Source organism: Chlorocebus sabaeus, chromosome 20, assembly GCF_047675955.1.
Source record: "Chlorocebus sabaeus isolate Y175 chromosome 20, mChlSab1.0.hap1, whole genome shotgun sequence".
NCBI classification, from domain to species: Eukaryota; Metazoa; Chordata; class Mammalia; order Primates; family Cercopithecidae; genus Chlorocebus; species Chlorocebus sabaeus.
In genome coordinates this window covers 62,669,440-62,684,529 of record NC_132923.1, presented here as the reverse complement: position 1 = coordinate 62,684,529, position 15,090 = coordinate 62,669,440, and the positions used below count along the sequence as shown (strand labels likewise).

The 15,090-nt window shown below is 33.0% G+C and overlaps 1 protein-coding gene across 1 annotated transcript in view; it reads right to left on the bottom strand.

The window, feature by feature from the left end:
* The window catches only part of LRRIQ3 (leucine rich repeats and IQ motif containing 3), a 167,523-nt gene that overhangs the window by 132,260 nt on the left and 20,173 nt on the right, over positions 1 to 15,090 (bottom strand). The gene's annotated exons all lie outside the window — the stretch shown is intronic.

Here is a 15,090-nt window from a genome sequence, read left to right as displayed (position 1 = left end):
TCACATTGTATAAAATGATGCAAAACAATTTCCCAATTAATTTGACATTCTAAATGCCTATTGTACTTATATAATTTTTACCTTTCCTATTTCCATGTTTTTAGTTCTACTATCTTGTCCATAAAGTTTATCTTTTTCTATTTTATTTGTGAATATTTTCCATAAGAATATTTGATACCATAGAAGTAAAAAGTAGAACAGAGGATACTAGAGACTGGGAAAGGTCGAGGGAAGGAAGAGATAGAAAAAGATTTGTCAAAGGATAGAAAATTACATATAGATAGGAGGAATAGGTTCTACTGTTTATACTACTGCAGAATGACTATAGTTAATAATAATATATTATATAGTTTTAGATAGCCAGAAGGAAGATCGTGAATGTTCCCAACACAAAGAAATGATCAATGTTTGAGATGATGAATATGCTAACTATGCTGATTGGATCACTATACACTATATGTTTTGAAATACCATGAACGCCCTAAATATGTACAATTATGTCAGTTAATTTTGTTTAAAAATCCAAATTTGGCACACATTTTCTCAGCATATTTGAAAAGTGTAAAACATACCAATCCCATAAGTGTTTATTTCAAATAAAGAAAAATCATATAATTTTTACCTTTTTATTTATTCTTTTAATATTATGTTCACTTTAATAGTCACACAAAATGGTAAAAAATCTGTGTGAAACTCCCCACATTAGCATGGAAGCTTGTGTATTATTTAAATCAGTATTTCTAAGGATCACTTGGTAAACACTGAGGAACAAGAGGGCTGTGTTTTATTAACTGTAAACCCAGGGCATAGAACAAAACTGGAACATAGTAAATAGTAGTTACATAATAAAACTGAGTATTCTAAGCGTGCTAAGCAGTGAAAATATAATTTTTCTATTGTTGAAATAATTATACATAAATAGCATATTCTATGGACATTCATACAGGTTGCTGCATGTATATCAATAATTTGTTAGTATTTCTGGTTGAGTACTATACCATGGTAGGTATGTATCAATTCATTTAACCATTCACTCATTGAAGGATGTTATTTTCCAGTTTGGGGCCATTACCAACAAAACTGCTTTAAACACTCATGTACAAGCTTTTATGTGAACATAACGCCTTCATTTCTCTGGGATAAATTCTCAGTATTGCAATTGCTGAATCATATGATTATTCCATGTTTAGTTTTTTTTCAGAAACTGCCAAAATCTTTTCCAGAGTGGCTGTACTATTTTATTTTCCTACAAGTTTCTCTGCATACATGCCAGAATTTATTGTCACTATTTTTTTTTTAATTTTAGCCATTCTGAATGTTATATATTAATGTCTCATTGTCATTTTAATTTGCATTTCTCTAACAGCTAATGATATTGAATATTTTTTCACATAATTACTTTGCCATCTATATATACCCTTTAGTGAAATTCCTCTTCTGGATTTTGTTCAATTTTTAATTAGATTTTTTCATGTTTTTGACGTGTGTGTGTGTGTGTGTGTGTTAAGGCTTTAGAGTTGTATACATTTTCTATATACTAGTCCGTTTTCAGATAAATGGTGTTTTCAGCTGAATCGTTTCCCCTCAAATTCATATACTGAATTCCTAACCTCCAATAACTCAGAATGTAACTGTATTTGGAGATAGGGTTCTAAGAGGTAAATTAGTTAAGACCATATGGGTGGGCTCTAATACAGTATGACTGGTGTTCTTATAAGAAATTTGGACACAAACACTTTCACAGAGGAAAAAACACGTAAAGACAGGGAGAAGAAGAGCATCTACAAGCCAATGAGAGAGACGTCGGAAGAAACCAACTTTGCTGATGCCTCAATCTTGGACTTCTAGCCTCCAGAACTGTAAATAAATAAATACATTTCTCTTTAAGCTACCTAGTGGTACTTTGTTATGGCAGCCCTAGCAAACAAATACATGGAGTCTGTGAATACTTGCCCCAAATCTGTAGCTTATCTTTTCATTCTCTTAACAGGGTCTTTCATAGAGCAAAATTTTTGAAAAAAATATTTGATTATGTGCATTTTATCTTTTATTCCTTTTACAAAGTATACTTTTGATGTCAGGTCTAAGAACTCTGTCTAGTCCTCGATCCCCAAAAGTATTACTTTCCTAAAATTCTGTAACTTTACATCTTACACAACTGCTTGACCTATTTTGAGTTAATTTTTTTATAAAGTATGAAACTTAGCCTGAGGGTTTTTGATGTTGTTATTGTTTTGGCTATGGATACCCAATTGCTCCAGGACCATTTATTGAAAAGACTATTTTACTTCATTAAATTACATTTGTACCTTTGCCAAAATTCATTTGAACATATTGCATGAACCTATTTTTAGGTTTTATTTTCTGTTCTATTGATCTGTGTGCCCATGTGTTATCAATACCACCACAGTCTTGATTACAATAAATAAGGTAACTGATGCATCCCACTTTTTTCTTGTTTTTCTAAGATGTTTTAGCAATTCTAGTTTGTTTATATTTCCATATAAAATGTAGTATAACCTTGACTACATCTAAAATCTTATGGAATTTTGATAGGAATTGCATTGAAGCTGTGTATAAATTTTGGTAGAATTGAGATCTTTACTTTTATTTTTAAATCAGTGTTATGTAGTTTTCATCACAGCAGTACTGTGCATGTATTGTTAGATTTATATATTAAGTATTTCATTTTTTTGAATGATGATAAACTGTATTTTAAATTGTGGCTTCCATGTGTTCATTGCTAGTATATAGAAATATAATTAAGTTTTGTATGTTTATCTCGCATACTGAGACAATGCTAACCTTACTTATTAGTTCTAATATATTCTTTGTAGATTCTCAAGGATTTTCTACATAGGTGATCATTTGATCTGCAAAAAGAGTTGTATTTCTTCTTTTCCAATTTCTATTCCTTTTGTTTCCTTTTCTCACCTTATTGTGCTGGCTATTTTCTGGCACTATGTTGAAAAGAGAAGTGAGAGTGGACATCCTTGCTTTATTCCCAATAATGTGGGAAAAGCGTTCTTTCACCATTAAGCATAATGTTAGTTGTAGGTATTTTCTTGATATTCTTTTGCAAGTTGAGGAAGTTGTTTTCTAAACAACTTTTGTGAGTTTTTGTCACAAATAGATGCTGAAATTTGTCATTTTTTTTTTTTCCTGCATGAATTGGTATGACATCTCTTCTTCAGTCTTTTAATAAGGTGGATTGTGTTCATTGGTTTAGAATGTTGAACCATCCTTGAATTCCTATACTTGGTCCCACTTGGTCATAGTATGTATTTTTATATACTGCTGAATTGCATTCGCTAATATTTTTACAGATTTCTGTGCTTATAATCTTAAGGAACATTGATCTGTGGTTTTCCTTTCTTGTGCTGCCTTTCATTCTGGTATCCAGATAATGTTAGCTTCATAATATAAATTAGGAGGTGTTCCTTTTTTAGTTTTTGGAATATATGGTACAGAATTGGTGTTACTTTTACATGATCAGGATAATTCTCCAGTGAAGCAATCTAGGCTTGTGTGTTTCTCTTTTGTAAATTTTAAAACTATGAAATCAATTTCCTTAATAGTTATACAATTATTCAAATTATCTATTTCATGGTGGGTGAGTTTTTGTAGTTTGTGTTGTTTTCTGTAGAAGTGTTTCATTTCATCCAAACTGTCTAGTTCATGTGTGTAGAAGTATTTAGTATTATTATTCCATTAACATTTGCAAGGCCTGTAATCTCCCTGGTTTCATGCATGATGTTGATAATTTGTCTCTCCTTTTTCCTTTGTCAGTCTTGACAGGTTTGTCAGTTTTATTCACTTTTTCAAAGAACCAGATGCATGTTTTCCTGATTTTCTCAACTTCATTGGTTTTCAGTTTCACTAATATTCACTCTTTATCATTTTGTTCCTTCTGCTTGCTTTGGGTTAATTTTGCTCTTCTTTTTCTAGTTCTTGAGTGGGAAGCATAGATCATTGATATGATATTTTCCCTCTTTTCTAATTTGGTGCTATAAATTTTCCTGTAAGCATTGCCTTAGCTGTGTTCCACAACTTTTAATATTTTGTATTTACATTTTTATTTCATTAACCGTTTCTTTATTTCTTTTACACCATCCTCTTTTGGGCTAAGGATATGAATAGATAATTCTCAAAAGAAGATATACAAATGGCCAACAAACATATGAAAAAAAAAATGCTTAACATCACTAACTATCAGGAAAACACAAATCAAAACCACAAGGTGATATCACCTTACTCCTGCAAGAATAGCCATAAAAAAAAAAAATAAATAAAAAAAATAACAGATGCTGGTGTGGATGTGGGGAAAAGGGAACACTTTTACACTATTGGTGAAAATGTAAACTATTACAATCACTATGGAAAACAGTGTGGAGATTATTTAAGTAGCTAAAAGTAGATCTACCATTCGATCCAGCAATCCCACTTCTGGGTATCTACCCAGAGGCAAAGAAGTCTTTATACAAAAAAGATACTTGCACTTGCACACAGATGTTTATAGCAGCACAATTTGGAATTGCAAAAATATGGAACCAGCCCAAATGCCCATCAATCAACGAGAGAATAAAGAAAATGTGGTATACATATACCATGGAATACAACTCAGCCATAAAAAGGAATGAAATAATGGCATTTGCAGCAACCTGGATAAAATTGGAGACCATTATTCTAAGTGAAGTAACTCAGGAATGGAAAACCAAATATTGTATGTTCTCACTCACAGTGGGAGCTAAACTGTGAGGACTCAAAGGCATAAGAAGGTGATAGGCTGATAGGTGCAGCAACCCACCATGGCACATATTTAACTATGTAACAAACCTGCACATGTACCCCAGAACTTAAATAAAAAAAAATTAAAAAATATGACACTCTGAACTTCCACATACATTTTTTTTTAAAAATGACACAATGGACTTTGGGGACTTGGGGAAAGGGGTGACAGGAGGTGAGGGATAAAAGACTGCACATTGGGTATAGTGTACATTGCTGTGGTGATGGGATCACCCAAATCTCAGAACTTGCCACTAAAGAACTTATTCATGTAACCAAACATCACCTGTTCCACAAAAACCTATTGAAATGATAAAATATACAAAAAACCACTGAATTATACAATTAAAAACATAAAACAAACACACACACACACACGAAAGACTTCCTCGACTAATGGATTTATTAGAAATGTGTAATAGTTTCCAAGTATTTGGAGATTTTCCTCTTATCTTTCTGTTATCAGATAGCACACCCTGTATGATTTAAATTCTATCAAATTTATTGATATTTGTTTTAGGAATAGTTGTTGATATTTGATTTAAGGCTATAGTCTATACAGAATTTCATGGACACTTGAAATAATGTATATTTGGCTGTTGTTGGGTGGTGTTATATAAATGTCAATTACATACTATAGGATGCTCAGATTTTCTATATATATCCTAATTTTATGTATAGTTGTTCTATCTAATTTCCTGTCTAGTTTATACAGAGAAGTATTGACATCTCCAACTATATTTGTAGATTTGCCTATTTCTCATTTCAGTTTTCTGTCCATATATTTTGTTGCTTTATTGTTTAATGCATCCCCATTTAGAATGGCTATGCCTTATTAGTGGATTGAATCTTTTATCATTATATAGTATCTCTCTCCACCTCTGATAATTCTCTTTGTGCTGAAATTTCCTTTATCAGATATTCAGACAGCTACTCAATCCTACTTTTCTTTAACTAATTTTTGTATGATATGTATTTTTCCATCATTTTATTTTCAATCTGCCTGTAACATTCAATTTGAAATTAGTTTCTTGTTAACAGCACACAGCTGAATAATGTTTTCAAGCCCAATTTGCCAGTCTCTTTCTTATACCTTGCATAATTGGATCATTTACTGTAAATTTTAATGTAATTATAGACAGGTTAATGCTTAAGACTACCATTTTATTGTTTGTTTTCTGTTAGATTCCTCTGTTTTATTCTTTCATTGTTTTCTTCTCTTGATTTCCTATGGGTTGCTTAAACATTTTTGTAATTACATTTAGATTTATCTATAGTGAGGCTTTTTTCCCTTAGCTTTCCAGACATATAATTTGTATACACAAAAAGCCTAAACATAATTAATGGGAGTATGGACATATGTATTACTTGTGTTACTATGTCCATAATCAAGGTAATAAATATATCCATAACCTCTAAAAGTTCTTTTGGTTCTCTTGTGTCACTTTTATTTTCCTTTGTTTGTTTGTGGTAAGAACACTTAACATGAGATCTACTCACTTAATAAACTTTTAAGTTTACAATACATTATTGCAAGCTTTAGGCTCTATGTTGTACCACAATTTGCAGGAACTCATCAATTTGCAGGATGAGTATCTTGTATAACTGGGTATTTGTAAATCTTGAATACCTCCATGGTGTCCTCTCTATCCCCTGGTAAACATGATTTGATTATCTACTACTGTAAATTTGACTATGTTAGATGCTTCACATAGGAGAAATCATCCAGTATTTGTCCTTCCATGACTGACTTGTTTCACATTGCATACTATCTTTCAGGTCCATCCATGGTGTCACAAATGGTAGGATTTCCTTCTTTTTTTAAGGCTAAACAATAATCAATTGTATATGTACACAGCTTCTTTCTGTATTCGTCTCTCCGTGAACATGCAGGTTGTTTTTGTCACTTGGCCATTATGAATAATGTTACAATGAACATAGAATACTGTTCAAGATCCTGATTTTAATTTCTGTTTTTTATAAAGACCCAGAAGTAGGAATTCTGGATCATATGATAGTTCTATTTGTACTTTGTTGAGAAACCTCCATAATGTTTTCATTATAGCTGTGCCATTTTACCTTGCCACCAACAGTGTACGAAGGTTTCAATTTCTCCAACTCTTTCTTTTTAAGTGATAGGGTCTTGCTCTGTCACCCAGGCTAGTGCGCCACTGGCACAATTGTAGCTCACTGCAGCCTTAAACTCCTGGACTCAAGCAATCCTCTCACCTTTAGCCTCCCAAATAGAGACTATAAGTGCACACCACCACACCTGATTAATTTCTTAATTTTTTGTAGAGACAGGGTCTTGTTACATTGTCCAGGTTGGTCTTGAACTCCTGACCTCAAGTAATCCTTCTGCCTCAGCTTCCCAAAATACTGGAATTACAGGCTGCTTTGTTGTGTTTTAATAATAGTCATCCTAGGAAGTATAGGGTGGTATCTCCTCATTCGTTGATTTTCATTTCTCAGATGATTAGTAATCTTTTCATATATCTTTTTATGTATTCATTTTTATGTATTCTTTGGAGAAATGTCTATTCAAGTCTGTTAACCGTTCTTTATTTGGGTTATTTTTTGTTTGTCTTTGCTATTAAGGTATAAGGGTTTTTTATATAATTTAGAAATTTACCTCTCATTAAATAAATGATTTGCCAATATTTTCTCCTAGTCTATAGGTTGCCATTTCACTCCGTTGATTGTTTTCCTTGCTGTGTAGCCCCTTTTTATTTTGATGTAGTCTTACTTAACTGTTTTTGCTATTGTTGATTGTGTTTTTAGTGGGATATTAGAGAAACCATTGCCAAGACCAATGTCAAGAAGGTTTTTCCGTTTCCTTCTAGAAGTTTTATAGATTCAGAACTTACCTTTAATATTTTAATTCCTTTTGAGTATAGTATAAGAGAAAGGTCCAATTTCATTCTTTTTGATATAGATATCCAGTTTTCTCAGTATCACCTACTGAAGATAATATCTTTTCTCTATTGTGTATTCTTGGCACCCTTGCTGAAAATCAGTTGAACATATATCCATGGGTTTATTTCTAGGGTCTGTATTCTGTTCTATTGTTCTATATGTCTATTTGTATGCCAGTACCACACTGTTTTAATCACTGCAGATTTGTAACATATTTTGAAATCAGTAAGTGTGATGCCTCCAGCTTTATTTGGTTTTTGTTTGTGTTTGTTTGTTTTGCTTAAGATTGTTTTGGCTATTCAGCATCTTTTGCGGTGCCTTATTAATTTTAGGATTTTTTTTCCATTTCTGTAAAAAATTAGTTACTTTGATAGGAATTGATCAAATCTATACATTGCTTTGGGTAGGACAGACATTTTAACAATACTAATTTTTTTCAGTCCATGAACCCAGGATATCTTCCAATTTATTTATGTCTACTTTAGTTTTTCCATTAGTGTTTTATAGTTTTTAGTGAACAAGTTTTCACCTCCTTGGATAGGTTTATTCCTACGTATTTTATTCTTTCTGGTGCTATTTTAAATGAGACTGCTTTCTTAATTTCCTTTTCAGATTGTTTATTATTAACGTATAAAAATGTAACTGAGTTATGTATGTTAATTTTGAATCCTGTAACTTTACTAAATTCATTTATTACTTCTAACAGTATTCTTGTAGCATGTTTTATGGTTTTCAACATATGAGATCATGCCACCTGCAAGTAGAGATAATTTTACTTCTTCCATCCTAACTTGCATGGCATTTATTTATTTATTTAGTCCAATTGCTTTGGCTTGGATTTCCAACACTACTTTGAACAGAGGCATCCTTATCTTGTTCCATATCTTAGGGAAAAAAACTTAAAAGTTTTTCACTGTCGAGTATGATGCTAACTGTGGGGTTTTTATATATAGTCCTTATATTGCATTAAGGGAAACTCTTTCTATACATAATTGATGACAGCTTTTTTAATCATAAAAGGTGTTGAATTTTTGTCAAATGTGTTTCTGCATCTATGGAGATAATTGTGTGATTTTCATTATTCATTCTGTTAATGTGGTGTATCACATTGATTGAAATGTATAGGTTGAACCATCCATGACTCCCAGAGATAAATCTCTCTCAGTCACAGTGTGTGATCCTTTTAATGTGCTGTTGGATTCAGTTTGGTGAAAATTGCAGTATCCATGTTCATCACAGATATTGACCTGTCGTTTTCTTGTGTTGTTTTTCCCTGGCTTTGGTAGAAGTGTAATGCTGGACTTATGAGTTTAAAAGTGTTTGCTCTTCTTTTTGGGGGGTAAAATTTAAAAATAATTGGTATTAATGCTTTAAAATTCATATATAAAGCCATCTGACCCTGGGCTTTTCTCATTAGGGAGGAATTTGATTACTTAATCAACCTCCTTATTTGTTATAGGTATGTTCAACCATTCTATATTTTCTCGATTTGTTCTTGGGAGGTTGTATGCTTCTGGGAATTTATTTATTTCTTCTAAGTTGATCACTTCGTTGGAGTATGTTTTTAATGAGTCTCAAAACTTTTTTTTTATATCTGTGGCATTAATTGTAACGTCTCTTCTTTCATTTCTGATTTTATTTATTTAAGTTTTATATTTTTTCTGTGTTATTATTGCTGCATTTTTCTATGTCTTTTTAAAAAAACAACTGAGTTCTGTTGATTTTTTTTTTTTCTATTCTGTATTTCATTTATCTCTGCCCTGATCTTTATTTATTTACTTCTGCCACTTTCAGGTTTAGTTTGTTAATTTTCTAGTTCCTTCAGGTATACAGTTGATTGAGATAGTTTTTTCTTGTTAAAAATAGATTTCACTATTAAACTTCCCTTATCATACTGCTTTTACTTTATCCTGTACGTTTTGGTAGGTTGTGTTTTCACAAATTTTAGTAAGTTCATTTTCACTTGTATCAGTGTTTTATAATTTGTTTTGATTTCTCTTTTGACTCAATGGTTGTTTAATTTCCTTGCATTTGTGAATTTTCCCAATTTCCTTTTGTTAATGATATTTAGTTTTATTCCATTGTGCTTAGAAGATATTCTTGGAATAAATTCAATCATTTTAAATTTCTTAATACTTACATGTGACCATGTCATCTATTCTAAAGAATGTTCTGTGTGTGCTTGATAAGAATGTATATTATATTACTGCTGGATGCTGTCTACATGTCTGTTAGGTATATTTGGCCTCCAGCATCATTCAAGTCTGCTGTTCCCTATCAATTTACTTTCTGGATGATCTAGGAATTGTTGAAAGTGGGGTATTGAAGTCTTGTATTATTGTGTTTCTGTTTTCTCCTAATAACTGCTAATGTTGCTTCATATATTACATAATTTGATGTTGAGTGCAAATATATTTATACTTGTTATAGCTTCTTGTCAGATTAACCCTTTTATCATTATGTGATGACCTCCTTTGACTTTTGTAAGTTTTTAATTAAAGCCTACTTTTTAAATAAATATAGTCACTCCAGGTATCCTTTGGTTATGATTTGCAAGAAATATGTTCTTCCACTTCTTTACCTTCACCAATATGTGAGCATTTACATCCAAGGAAAGTCTCTTACAAGCAGCATATAGTTGGGTCTTGGTGTTTTACAAATCCATTCAATCCCTCCTTATCTTTTAACTGGTGAGTTTAATCCATTTGCACTTAAAATAATTATTAATAATAAGACTAATGATTACCAATTTATTTTCTGTTTGTAGTTCTCTTGTTCTTCTTTCTTCTCTTGCTGTCTTTCTTTGCAGTCTGATAATTTTTATACTGTTATGCTTTGATGCTATTTTATCTTTTGTGTATCTACTATAGGTTTTATCTTTCTTATTATCATTAGATTTGTATCAAACCTCTTAATAAAGTCTATTTTAAGCTGATATAAATTAATGTCAAACACATGTACATTTCTGCACTTTTACTGATCCCTCCCATATTTTGTCATTGATATCATAGCTTTCATATTATATATTCAGTAACAAATTTTGTTTAGACATAATATTTTGTTTCAATTCAAAAAATAAATAATAAAAAAATAATAATTTGTTTCAATTCAAAAAACTTCCTTTAGCACTTCTTGTAAGGTAGGCCTAATGGTGATGAACTCCTTCACTTTTTGTTTATCTGTAAATGTCTTTATCTCTCTTTTATTTTTTGAATAAGCATTTTGCTAGGCAGAATATTTTTGGTTGGTGTCAGGTTTTGTTTTTTGTTGTTGCTGCTGTTGTTGTTTATTTAGTACTCTGAATATACCATCTCATTTTCTTCCAGCCCACAAGGTTTCTGATGTGTCCTGATATAAATTTCTTTCATTTCTATCTATGTGCAGATTTTTGGGCTTCCTAAATATAGGCATCCATTTCTTTTTCCAGATCTGTGAAGTTTTCAGTTATTATTTTATAAACTTTCTTCCTTCTTTTCTGTCTCTCTTAACTTTGTAAAATATCCATAATGCAGTATATTGTTTTACTTGATGGTGTTTCATCGGTACCATAGAGTTTCTTCACATTTTTTCATTTTCTTTTCTTTTCGTCTCTCTGACTGGACACTTTCAAATGATCTATCTTCAATTTCACTAATTCTTTCTTCTGCTTGACTGAGTCTACTGTTGAAACTTTCTATTGAATTTTTCAGTTAATTCATTATAACACTGAACTCTAAAATTCCTTTCCCCCTCTCCTTCCTTCCTTCCTTCCTTCTTTCCTTCCTTCCTTCCTGTTTTGTTTTTGACAGGAGTTTCACTCTTGTTGCCCAGGCTGCCCTGCGATGGCACAATCTCAGCTCACTGCAACCTCTGACTCCCAGGTTCAAGCAATTCTCCTACCTCAGCCTCCCAAGTAGCTGGAATTACAGGCACCTGCCATCACAGCTGGCTACTTTTTTGCTGTTGTATTTTTAGTAGAAACAGAGTTTTGCCATGTTGACCAGGCTGGTCTTCAACTTCCTACCTCAAGTGATCCACCAGCCTCAGCCTCTGAAAGTGCTGGGATTACAGGCATGAGCCACCACGCCCAGCCTACAATTTCATTTTGGTTAATGTTTTCTATTTCTTGTTGGTTAATGGTTTCTATTTCTTTAACATCTCATTTTTATGTATTGGTTTTCTGATTTCATTTAGTTATTTGTCAATGTTCTTTTGTAGTTCATTAAGATTCTTTAAGAATATTATTTTGAATTCTTTGTCAGGCAGTTTGCAGACTTCCATTTCTTTAGGTTTGGTTGCTAGAGAGAGCTGTACTAGTTTCCTTTAGCTTCCTTTTATGGCATAATGTTTCCCTTATTCTTCATTGTCCTTATATACTTATGTTGGTGTTTGTGCATTTGAAGAAGCAGTTATATCTAAAACAATCCTCTCATCTTCATAGGCTGGCTTTAGGAATTAAAGGTCTTCACCAGTCAGTGCACCCGGGGATTCTGGGGCTCTGGCTGGTGTCTCTGGTTGGTGAAGCCTGCTGACTAGTGTCTACTGGCTCTTAAGTCAGATGAGGCCAATGGGGTCCAAGGTCAGGTGAGGCCAGCTGTCAGGTCTCTCTGGTCTGCTGGGGCCAACTGGAAGAAGATGTTGTTAGGTGAAGATACTGACAGGTCTACAGTCAGTCAAGGCTAATGGTATGGGGTATGGGGCTACTGCCAATATCTGTGTTTGCCCACCACTAAGAGCTCTGCCCTCCCCCTTTTTTGTTGTTGTTGTTCCTAGTTGTCCCCTGATGATTTAGCTGTGCTAATTCTCCCACATTCTGACTGAGGCAAGATAGAAGTGTACCTCTCAAGCAACACCCTGAAATGCTAAGGAAAATGAATATTCATCTCAGACTCTCCTTCCCCCACTGGAGAAATGGGAGGCCAGAAAGGTCCTTCTCACTGTGATGCTCTGCTAGCTTGGGGAGAGGGTGAAACATGTGAAGTAAAACTGTTCCTTTTATCCTTTTAACATTCTTCCCCAGATTTTGCACTCTACTGGGTGCTGTAACCTCTCCCCTGGGTTCCGGAATTCTCACAAAACCATTATTATCCATGAATAGTTACTAAATTGGTGCTTCTGTGGGAAGGCTAGAACTGGGAATCTCCTATTCTTTCATCTTGCTGACATCACTCCTCTCCATATATTGTTTTTGTATATCTCTTTGTAGAGCTTTCTTAATAGATGCTTTAAATATACGTACTACAGTCAACTAATGTTACAACCATCTAATGTTACCAATTTACCACATCAGATGAAGTATGGAAACCTTATCCATCTTAACATCCCTTTACACTCCTGTTTATAATTCCTTAAGTATACATTCTATATATATTTGGAACAACATGAGACAGTGTTATTTTTGCTCACACAGTATTTAGAATACTCAAGAGAAAGAAAGTGTATTTCATTTACCCATATTTTTGCTTACCATGTCCTTTCTTCCTTCCTGATATTCCACAGCCTTCTTTTAACATTTTCTTTCTATAGAAAGCACTTCCTTTAGCTATTATTTTAGGGGAGGTATGCTGGTAATAGGTTCTCTTAGTTTTCCTCTACCTGAGTATATATTAATTCCTTCTTCATTCCTGTGGAATATTTTCATTTCCATAGAATTATGATTTGATAGTGTTATTTTCTGAGCTTGAAAAATATTTTGCCACTTGCTTAAATTCTTTATGGTTTTTGGTGCAAAATTTTCTGTCATTCTCATTGTTTTTCACCTATAGGTAAAGTGGTTGTTTTTCTTCTTTGTTTTCCAGATTTTTTTCCTTTGTCATCATTTTTAAGAAGTATAATTAAGATTTTTTTTGATATTGGATTTCTTTGGGCTGATTTGGGGTTTTCTCAACTTCTTAAATCTGCAGATTTATGTCTAATGCAACATTTGGGAAGTTTTCAGCCATTATTTCTTAATCAAGCACCTTTTCAGCACTGCACTGTTTTCTCTTGAGATTCTCATGACATGAAAGTTATATCTTTTATAATAATTCCATGGATACCTGAAGCTATGTTCATTTTTCAGTATATATTTTTCTATTGTTTATATTGTAGGGGTTATAGCTCCTGTGTGGTCTTAATTGGCACAGCTTTAGGGGTAGTCTTGTTATCACCAGGCAATGGTAAAAGTCTTCATCTCCATTAGTTCTCCTCTGACACCACCTCAGCAAGGAGGGGCAGGAATGCTGCACTACAATGGGATAGTAAGGGCTTATAACTGGCCAACAGAAATGAAATTCCTGGTTCCTTACTTGGCCTCCTTTGACACCACCCTACAGGGTGTTGGGTTGCTTCACTTGAGTCTCAAAAAGGGAGAGGTCTAAACTCCCCACCCAGACTTTGCTGCATGGGCGAATGTGAGACCACAGATTTTTCTGTACTTTGACTGCAGTAGAGTGGTTATATTCTAAAAGTTATCAGTCTTGCTAGGTTGACCCTTTCCTGTTCATTTAGATAGAGAGCACAAGCTTCCGTTACTTTTTTCATAATTTTTTTCTGTTTGTTTGCACCCTTTGTCCCTTCTGTGTTGCTGGATTTTTCAGCTTCAGGTTTTGGATATATGAAGGTATAGGGGTTCTTTCAGCTGCTAAGTATGTCTATGCAGTCTGGCACTGGGGAATGACTGGCCTAGCCTCCCAGCCTACATCTTTCTCCTGTGTTGGATGCTGCCTGCCCTCAAAACATCAGACTCCAAGTTCTTCAGTTTTGAGACTCAGACAGGTTGTCCTTACTCCTCAAGCTTGCAGACAGCTTATTGTGGGATCTTGTGATCATGTAAGTGAATACTTAATAAACTCCTCTTTATATATATCTATCTATCCTACTAGTTCTGTCCCTCTGGGGAACTGTGACTTATACCGAAGAAGAAAAACAAACCAGCAAAATGAAGAACTTACCACTGTGTCATTCCTTGGGTTTCAATCGTTCTATCCAGTCTGCCTCTTCTCTTTACCTTTTTAGTCTATTGATGTTTGTTTTCTGTATAATTTTTAAGATATTAATATGTTTATTACATATATCTTAAGGAATTATATGTTTTACATTATATGTTTTAAGGAACATATATTTTAATGTTTTAGGGAATATGTTTATTACAGATTATATAATTTATTATATAATACACAGTAATTACTATGTATATAATGTCAAGGATATTTAATTGTACTTAGAGGAATATCTACTCCATCTTCCTGATATTGTGGAAGCCCTATGTGCTTATTTTTCCACACACAATTTGTTGACATAAAAATGATACGTTTTCTTTCTACTACAATATTTTCTATTGATTTATTCTTATATTTATCAAAGTATTTATGATATATGTTTTTGCATAATACTATTGTGCACATTAATGGTCAGAACTAAAATATC